At 44.0% G+C, this 10,386-nt stretch overlaps 1 long non-coding RNA gene across 1 annotated transcript; it reads left to right on the plus strand.

Annotated features, from left to right (window-relative positions):
- The first annotated feature begins 3,672 nt into the window (after window positions 1-3,672).
- Window positions 3,673-8,070, plus strand: LOC124006665. Its single transcript, XR_006833816.1, has 2 exons — window positions 3,673-4,483; window positions 5,776-8,070. It is a non-coding gene; the product is annotated as an uncharacterized LOC124006665 (long non-coding RNA).
- Window positions 8,071-10,386: the final 2,316 nt, after the last annotated feature.

Genomic DNA, 10,386 nt, shown 5'->3' on the forward strand with positions numbered 1-10,386 from the left:
AATCAGGTGTGTTACTGCCTGGCTGGAATAAAAGCCTACATCCACACTGGTGCTTTTCAGGACTGATGCTGTTCTTTGAATCAGTAAGACTTACTCAAAATGGCCATACAAAAAGTATTGCCATGTGGTGACTCAGTGATGCACAGAATAGACTCCCACTTGAGAGATGTAAGCATGCTGTCTAAGGGCTGGGGATGAAGTGGGATGTTTTTATAGGTAAACTGCTTTTCCATTATTATTTACAATAAATTATTAAATAATTATTAAATTATTAAATCTTATTAAATTGCAACTCTTGTGCTGTGTCCTGACTTCATTTGGTGGAACCTCGTTCTTCTTCCCACCCCGGGGTTGTTTCTGGACAGGGCCACGGTCTTATCATGGTGTAAGTAGTACGCAGGTTGTCTGAGTTTATAACCAGATGTTAGTGGGTCAAATGTTAGATTCTATCATCACCCATGTATCCTGGGGTGGATTTAGCAATTGGGGAGCCCATTTTAAAATACCTTCGAGGGTATTCCCTACACTCCAAAACAGACATTTCCCCTGTAAATGAACTGCTATAATAGTCATCGGCCCATAATATGAAATATGTCTCTCATGTGCGGTTTTATTTTATTTTATTTAAAGCAATTATGAAATGTTAACACCCTATAAATATAAGACATTTTGATTAAAACAACAGTCGGAATCAGTCGGTAAGGGCCACTTGTCACGCCCTGAGCTTAGAGATCCTTTTTATGTCTCTACGTTGGTTCGTTCAGGGCATGAGTTGGGGTGGGCATTCTATGTTTTGTGTTCTATGTTTTCTATTTCTGTGTGTTTGGCCGGGTGTGGTTCTCAATCAGAGGCAGCTGTCTATTGTTGTCTCTGATTGAGAACCATACTTAGGTAGCCTTTTCCCAACTGTGTTTTGTGGGTAGTTATTTTCTGTTTTGTGTGCCTGCACCAGACAGAACTGTTTCGTTTGTGCCGCGTTGTTATTTTTTTGTTCTAGTGTTCAGTTTTATAAAAAATCATGAACACGTACCACGCTGCACCTTGGTCCTCTTCTTCAAACAGCCGTTACAGAACTACCCACCACCAAAGGACCAAGCAGCGTGGCCAGGAGGAGCAGGGATCCTGGGCCCAGGAGAAGACAGAATGGAGGACATCGTGGACATGGGAGGAGGTGATGGCAGGGGACAAGACCCTGCCATGGAAACAGGCTGAAGTAGCAACTTCACTACCAGGAGTCACGGCAACGAAGCAGACACGAAAGGCAGCCCCCCGGGTGGGGCACACGGGGAGTGTGGCAGAGTCAGGATTCAGACCTGAGCAAACTCCCCGTGCTTACCGTAAGGAGCCGAGGATGGAACCAGAGCCAGTCAGGGTGAAATTGGAAGAGAGAAGGAGTTGATGGGGAGATTGGAGGAGAGAGTAATGAGAGTTGCTGTGTTGGTGCATGAGGCACGACATCTACCCAACGGAGCGTGTCCTCGATTTGATGTCACCTGAATCAGCTCTCCATACTCGTCCAGAGGTGCATGCTAGCCATCTGGTGAAGACTGTGCCAGCCCCACGCACCAGGCCTCCTGTGTGCCTCCCCAGCCCTGCACGTCTTGTGCCAGCTTGGCGCTCCAGACCTTCAGTGCGCCTCCACAGCCCGGTGAGTCCTGTGCCGGCTCTAGGCACGGTTTCCCCAGTTCGCCAGGAGGACCCAGTGCGGCCTGTTCCAGCTCCCTGCACGTGCAGGGCTAGAGTGGGCATTCAGCCTGGAAGAGTGGTGCCAAGGCTACGCACCAGATCTCCAGTGCTCCTCCACAGCCCGGTGAGTCCTGTGCCTCCTCCATGGACCAGGCCTCCAGTAGGTCTCCACAGCCTGGTGAGCCCTGTGCCTCCTCCATGGACTAGGCCTCCAGTAGGTCTCCACAGCCTGGTGAGCCCTGTGCCTCCATGGACCAGGCCTCCAGTAGGTCTCCACAGCCTGGTGAGCCCTGTGCCTCCTCCATGGACCAGGCCTCCAGTAGGTCTCCACAGCCTGGTGAGCCCTGTGCCTCCTCCATGGACCAGGCCTCCAGTAGGTCTCCACAGCCTGGTGAGCCCTGTGCCTCCTCCATGGACCAGGCCTCCAGTAGGTCTCCACAGCCTGGTGAGCCCTGTGCCTCCTCCATGGACCAGGCCTCCAGTAGGTCTCCACAGCCTGGTGAGCCCTGTGCCTCCTCCATGGACCAGGCCTCCAGTAGGTCTCCACAGCCTGGTGAGCCCTGTCCGGCGCTGCCAGAGTCGCCGTCCTGTCTGGTGCTGCCAGACTGTCACTCCCTAGCCATAGAGGCTTTTATTCTCTATTTCGGTTAGGCCAGGGTATGACTAGGGTGGGCATTCTATGTTCATTTTCTATGTTTTGTATTTCTTTGTTTGGCCGGGTGTGGTTCTCAATCAGAGGCTGTCTTTGATTGTGAACCCATGCTTAGGTAGCTTTTCCCACATGGGTTTTGTGGGTAGTTGTTTTCTGTTTTTGTCTTTCTGCACCTGACAGAATTGTTTCGGATTTCGTTCATTCTCTTTGTTATTTGTGTTATTTCAGTGTTCAGTTAATAAATATCATGAACACGCTGCACCTTGATCCTCTCCTTCTAACAGCTGTTACACTGCTTGACAACTGCGTGCAAAAAAAAAACTTGTTGTTTTCACACCCTTCGTTTCCTCTTTGTGTCTGTCATGCTTCCCTAGGCGTAGTTTACACCTTACATCTCTTATCGAACGCAGACACCAGCCTGAATGATTTACCATATGTCAACTTCTGCTTCATTCACTTAGAATGCTGGTTTCCTGTGAAAGGGCAAAAGAACTTGACCTCAGGTTTAAATCTAAATAAACAAACTTTTTTTTTCCACATTTGCAGACATACCTATGACCTCTTCCTCATATTTGATGGTAATTCTGACGTTGGGTTGATCTCCCCAGGCTCCCCATTTCTACCTAGTTCCTATTTGGTGTCTGAGTAGTGAGGAATGACAAGGACAGTTTTGCTCTGCTTTTGTTAGTAAAGCCAATTTCAGTAGAAATGAAACAGTCAGGGACGAACGACATGAAGTGTTTTATTTTTCTAGAGCACCTTTTTTACAGTAGGGTCACCCAGGGATCTTATGAAATATACTGAACAGATAGAAACGCAACCATTTCAAATATTTTTCTGAATTACAATTCATATAAGGATATCAGTCAATTTAAATACATTCATGAGGTCCTAATCTATGGATTTCACATGACTGGGCAGGGGTAGAGAAATGACCATTCAGTTCTCTGGAAACAGCTCTGAACATTCTTGCAGTTAGCATGCTAATTGCACCCTCCCTCAACTTGAGACATCTGTGACATTGTGTTGTGTGACAACTGCACATTTTAGAGTGGTCTTTGTAAGGATCATGTTGTTTAATTAGCTCCTTGATATGCCACACCTGTTAGGTGTTTTGAATTGTCTTGGCAAATGAGACATGCTCACTAACAGGGATGTAAACAATGTGTGCATGACATTTGAGAGCCATTCCTTCAAGAAGAATATGAACTCTTCTGCTTGATGCTGCTTTGAACTGAGTCATTACTGAACTCTCTCCATGTCCCTGTGTCTACTGGATGCTGCTGTGAACTGAGTCTTTACTGAACTCTCCATGTCTCTGTGTCTACTGGATGTTGATGTGAACTGAGTCATTACTGAACTCCATGTCCCTGTATCTACTGGATGCTGCTGTGAACTGAGTCTTTACTGAACTCTCCATGTCCCTGTGTCTACTGGATGTTGATGTGAACTGAGTCATTACTGAACTCCATGTCCCTGTGTCTACTGGCTGCTGCTGTGAACTGAGTCATTACTGAACTCCATGTCCCTGTGTCTACTGGCTGCTGCTGTGAACTGAGTCATTACTGAACTCCATGTCCCTGTGTCTACTGGCTGCTGCTGTGAACTGAGTCATTACTGAACTCTCTCCATGTCCCTGTATCTACTGGATGCTGCTGTGAACTGAGTCATTACTGAACTCTCTCCATGGCCCTGTGTCTACTGGATGCTGCTGTGAACTGAGTCATTACTGAACTCTCTCCATGTCCCTGTATCTACTGCATGCTGCTGTGAACTGAGTCATTACTGAACTCTCTCCATGTCCCTGTATCTACTGGATGCTGCTGTGAACTGAGTCATTACTGAACTCTCCATGTCCCTGTGTCTACTGGATGCTGCTGTGAACTGAGTCATTACTGAACTCTCTCCATGGCCCTGTGTCTACTGGATGCTGCTGTGAACTGAGTCATTACTGAACTCTCTCCATGGCCCTGTGTCTACTGGATGCTGCTGTGAACTGAGTCATTACTGAACTCTCTCCATGTCCCTGTATCTACTGGATGCTGCTGTGAACTGAGTCATTACTGAAATCTCTCCATGTCCCAGTATCTACTGACCAGGTCAGTAGACCAGGAAGTAACACGTGGCGCTGACATTTAGGCCGAGGTAAGTATAATGTTTTTGTGTGCTCTAAGGCAACGGTGTCTAGATGGATTTTATATTTGTAGTCCTGCAACTAGACCTTTTTTTTGTCTCACAGAGATTTACTGTCAGGGCCCAGGTTTGACAGAATCTGTGCAGAATATCTAGGTGCTGCTGTAGGCCCTCCTGTGGACAGAAGCACCAGATCATCAGCAAACAGTAGACATTTGACTTCAGATTCTAGTAGGTTGAGGCCGGGTGCTGCAGACTTTTCTAGTGCCCGCGCCAATTTGTTGATATATATGTTGAAGAGGGTGGGGCTTAAGCTATATCCCTGTCTCAACCTCCAGCCATGTGGAAAGAAATGTGTGTGTTTTTGTTCATTTTAACCACATACTTGTTGTTTGTGTACATGGATTTTATAATGTCCTGTGTTTTTAACCCAACATCACTTTCCATCCATTTGAATAGCAGACCCTCATGCCAAACTGAGTCAAAAAAAAATTTGAAATCAACTAAGCTTGAGAAGGCTTTGCCTTTGGTTTGTCAATTAGGGTGTGCATGGTTTATACATGTTCTGTCATATGGTCATTTGCTCAGTACATTGTTTTCACTGAGGAAATGTACTGTTATGTCTGCTGTCATTTTTCTACTTCGTTTATCTAGACCAGTTAAGAACAAACTCTTATTTACAATGACAGCCTACCAGGGGTCAATTGCCTTGTTCAAGGGAAGAACTTTTTTTTTAAACTTTGTCAGCGCAGGGTATTGCGCATACTTATTGGGGTCAAATTTGTCTCCACTTTTGTGGATTGGGGTGATCCGCCCTTGGTTACAAATATTGTGGAAGATGCCAGAGCTGAGGATGATGTGAATGAGTTTAAGTATAGCCAATTATAATTTGTGGTCTGTATATTTTATCCTTTCATTTAGGATACCATAAACACCACAGGCATTTTGGGGATTGAGGGTTTGAATTTGTCCTGTTGTTAATTCAGTGTTTTTGGAGAATCCAGTGGGTTCTGGTAGTCTTTAGTTCCTGTTTTAACAAATGTTAATAGAGTGGATGGGACTACCAGCCTTCTGCAACCTTGAGGGCAACCAGTGGGTCTGTCTCCTTTGTACAATGATTATTTTGTCTGTATTACCATGTTGTACCATGTTTCTTTTGTCTGTATTTCCAATTTATTTGATGAGGTCTGGGTTCCTGGTTCCTGGTTCCTCTAGGCCAAAGGCAGATGACCTCAGACCTTGTATATTCCAGGATGAGATAGTAAAAGCTTTGTGTTCCATAGTGTTGTTTTTGTGTGGTATAGGCCTGGACCATCACAGTAGGTGTGAGCAGAACATGTTGAGCATCTGATACATCCTGCGACCTAAGGGGATCGAAGGAAAGCCTGAGCTGGGGGCCTCATTGTACTTCGGCTGGGTGGCGGCTGCCCTGCTCCTGATTGGAGGGGTCATACTGTGCATCACTGTGGGAGTCTTTGGGTGGATGATGGGGATCTTTGGATGGATAGTCTCCCGAGTGTCCTGTGCTCTCTCTATATTGCTCCCATTCAGTTATTATCCGGTACCCCAATATAGGAACATTTGGAAGGTTCTGATCACAACCTCCATCTCCTCCATCCTGGGAGCTCTAGGAGTGATGGGCTCCATCTTTGGGACCAGGTGCTGTAACTGCATCAAGAGTAACAGGATCAGGGTCAAGGCCAGGTTCATCGTTGGAATATTCTTCATCCTGGCTGGTATCCTGCAGCTCACCACTGTGTTTTTGGTTGACCATTACTTAAGAACGGATGTCCACCTGCAGCTCAACCCATTCGTCCTGTTTACCCATAATGACCTGGTATTTTAGCTGAATTCAATAGGTGGTCCTCCTCCATGCTCCTGATAGGAGGGACTATACTCTGCTGCTGTATCTACAAGAGGAACCAGTCAGACTCAACGACAACTCAATCAACCTCCCGCTAACAGCTCTGTCTTCAACAGTCATATAGGTCTTTATGTCATATTGTGGTGGGACCATAGTCTGGTGCAGCTGTTGCTGCTACTGCTTTAACAGAGAGGCTGTACTTTTTTTAAATGAAAACAATGGAGAGAATATAATTGTGATTCTATATGTAATTCTATGATAAAACGGCCTCTATCCTTTCTGTTCAGTGTTTAACAGTCAGAAAGGACCTGATAGGTGTTAAAGCAACATAGTCATTGTTCCACCTTGTCTTTAACACGTCAAAGAGGAGTTTATGACATATTGTGTTCAAATATTCAGTTAATTTAGACTGGGAGTTCCTGAGGAGACTCTGCAATGAAGGGACATATTCTCACTGTTTCCTCTCTGATGTTCTATACCAGTATTGACACTTCTCTTTATGCTTCTTTAAAATGGGATGAATTTAAGTGGAGATTAATTGAATCAGTAGTTGATTGTTTAATCCTGTTAAAGATGTTCAAATTAAAAACATATCAGACAGCAAAGTGTTTCCTGGTTGCTGCTGTGCATTTCCTGTTTATGTTCACCATGTTAACCACAAGCCTACAGTCAGTGACTGGGACCTTCTGACTGAAACATATATCATAGTGTAGGATTATTTCAACCATTAGTCTATTGTATAGTTCATTTCAGTCCATGGATCGAACCTTAAAATGATTTGTTTCACACTCGAGACGCTCGCAGGGAGCCAGCATGCTGAAGTGCATGGAGATCATGGGCTTCACTATAGGAGTCATAGGATGGATTGTCTCTATAGTGCCCTGTGCTTTGTTTACATCGGGAGTGATGGACTTTCCACAGTACAGAGAGGTCAGTCTGGTTCAGATCATCACCTACTTCTCCATTATTCTAGGGTTGCTAGGGATGATATTCTCCATCTCAGGAACAAAGTGCACCAACTGTACCCAGAGGAATATGAATACGTCTATAGCTGAAGTGATTATCTTTGGAGGAATATTCTTCATCCTGGCCGGTCTCATCCACCTGATCTTGATCTTCTTGGTTGTCCTTGACTTGACACAAAACTCGGACCCTGAGAACTTCCTGCGGAGTAATAACCTTACGTTCTCAGCTGAATTTAACAGATGGGCTGCTTCACTGCTTCTGATAGGAGGAACTATACTCTGCTGCTGTTGCTGCTTCATGAAACAAAAACCTGAGTTGAAAACGGACTCTGATTCCCTAAGTCATGTCTTACACAACCTGAATTTATCTTAGCCATTCTACCACTGTAAGCAATAGGTTGTAAGCAATACATGCAGTATAGTCATAAGGAATATGATGATATATAATAGCTACACTTAGAAATCAGTTGAATCAGGTGTGTTACTGCCTGGCTGGAATAAAAGCCTACATCCACACTGGTGCTTTTCAGGACTGATGCTGTTCTTTGAATCAGTAAGACTTACTCAAAATGGCCATACAAAAAGTATTGCCATGTGGTGACTCAGTGATGCACAGAATAGACTCCCACTTGAGAGAGAGATGTAAGCATGCTGTCTAAGGGCTGGGGATGAAGTGGGATGTTTTTATAGGTAAACTGCTTTTCCATTATTATTTACAATAAATTATTAAATAATTATTAAATTATTAAATCTTATTAAATTGCAACTCTTGTGCTGTGTCCTGACTTCATTTGGTGGAACCTCGTTCTTCTTCCCACCCCGGGGTTGTTTCTGGACAGGGCCACGGTCTTATCATGGTGTAAGTAGTACGCAGGTTGTCTGAGTTTATAACCAGATGTTAGTGGGTCAAATGTTAGATTCTATCATCACCCATGTATGCTGGGGTGGATTTAGAGATTTGGGAGCCCATTTCAAAATGTCTTCGAGGGGAATCCCTACACTCCAAAACTGACATTTCACCTGTAAATTAACTGATAGAATTATTATTAACATCACACAATTAAAATACATCTTTCTTTTATATTTAAATATTTTTTTTCAGGCAATTATGAAATATATAAATGCCCTATAAAGCTTTGGCCAACACATTTGGGTAAAAACAACAATCAGAAACAGTCGGTAAGGGCCCCTGGACAGCTGCATGCCAGTTACTTCTTGTTTTCATACCCTTCACTTCCTCTTTGTGTCTGTCCTGCAAACCCTAGGTCTAGTTTACACCTGACATCTCTTATCGAATGCAGACACCAGTCTGACATATTTACCATAAAATGTCAACTTCACTTCTGCTTTATTCATATATAACTAGGGCAAAATAACTTGGTCTGCCCCCCCCCCATTTGGTCACAGCTGCAGACATAACTATGACCTCTTCCTCATATTTGATGGTAATTCTAACATTGGGTTGATCTCCTCAGGCTCCTCATTTCCACCTAGTTCCTCGTTAGTGTCTGTGTCTGAGTAGTGAGGAATTACTTTTGTTCTGGTTTGGTTAGTGAAGTCAATTTCAGTAGAAATTAGTAAGCACCTATTTTAACAGTAGGGTCACCCAGGGATCTTTTTTTACAGTAGGGTCACCCAGGGATCTTTTTTTACAGTAGGGTCACCCAGGGATCTTTTTTTACAGTAGGGTCACCCAGGGATCTTTTTTTACAGTAGGGTCACCCAGGGATATTTTTTTACAGTAGGGTCACCCAGGGATCTTTTTTAACAGTAGGGTCACCCAGGGATCTTTTTAACAGTAGGGTCACCCAGGGATATTTTTTAACAGTAGGGTCACCCAGGGATCTTTTTAACAGTAGGGTCACCCAGGGATCTTTTTTAACAGTAGGGTCACCCAGGGATCTTTTTAACAGTAGGGTCACCCAGGGATATTTTTTAACAGTAGGGTCACCCAGGGATATTTTTTAACAGTAGGGTCACCCAGGGATCTTATGAAATATACTGAACAAAAATATAAAAGCAAAATGCGACAATTTCAAATATCTTGCTCAATTACAGTTTATATAAGGATATCAACCAATTTATCAGCCAAGTCCTAATCTACGGATTTCACATGACTGGGCAGGGACGCAGCCAAGGGGGGGCCTGGGAGGGCATAGCCAGGCCCAGCCAATCAGAATTAGTTTTTCCCCAAAAAGTGCTTTATTACAGACATAAATACTCCTCAGCACCCTTGCCCTCCCCCCTTTGTCGATCCCGCAGGTGAAGATGCGGTGAGATATTCACGTAAGGTGAAAACATGTTATTCTCCTCACTTGTGAAAATGTCTCACACCCTGACCTTAGAGATCCTTATCTATTCTCTATGTTTGGTTAGGTCAGGGTGTGACACGAGTGGGAAAATCTATGTTTTCTACTTCTTTGTTGTTTTTGCCTAGTGTAGTTCCCAATCAGAGGCAGCTGTCTATCGTTGTCTCTGATTGGGGATCATATATAAGTTGTGATTTTTCCGTTTGGGTCTTGTGGGGAGTTATTTTCTGTTTAGCTGTTTTGTTGCCTGACTGAACTGTGCAATTTCGTTTTCTCTACTTTGTTATTTTGTTGCGGTGTTCAGTTTTATTAAAAACCACGATGCACCTTGGTCTCCTTCTTCAACCCACGAGAGTCATTACAAAATGTGATGTTAACATGCGAACTCTAAATTTAATAGATGTGAAAATATGGTTTCACGTGTGAAATTTAAACTCAACATGTGAAAACAGAAATTTGACATGTGAAACTGCAAATTTGACATGTGTTTTTTTTTTGTCAGGGGATACTGTTGACTATATTGTCTGATGATGCTCTAGGAATTGAATTATATATTAAATTGTACATGCTATTGTTATCAGAGAGAGAGAGGAGGAAAGAGATTTAACTAGGAGAGGGGAAGGAGGAAAGTTGGAGAGAGAGAGAGAGAGAGAGACAATAGAGCAGGTTCGCTGTTAGGTGATCTCAAGCATGGCCCCTTCTCTCCTCCCTCCCTCCCTCCACCCTGAGGTGGAGGTTATAAGTACCTGTACTCTTGGTAGTCCTCCCCCATTCGGA

Source organism: Oncorhynchus gorbuscha, linkage group LG20, assembly GCF_021184085.1.
Source record: "Oncorhynchus gorbuscha isolate QuinsamMale2020 ecotype Even-year linkage group LG20, OgorEven_v1.0, whole genome shotgun sequence".
In the NCBI taxonomy this organism is placed as follows: domain Eukaryota; kingdom Metazoa; phylum Chordata; class Actinopteri; order Salmoniformes; family Salmonidae; genus Oncorhynchus; species Oncorhynchus gorbuscha.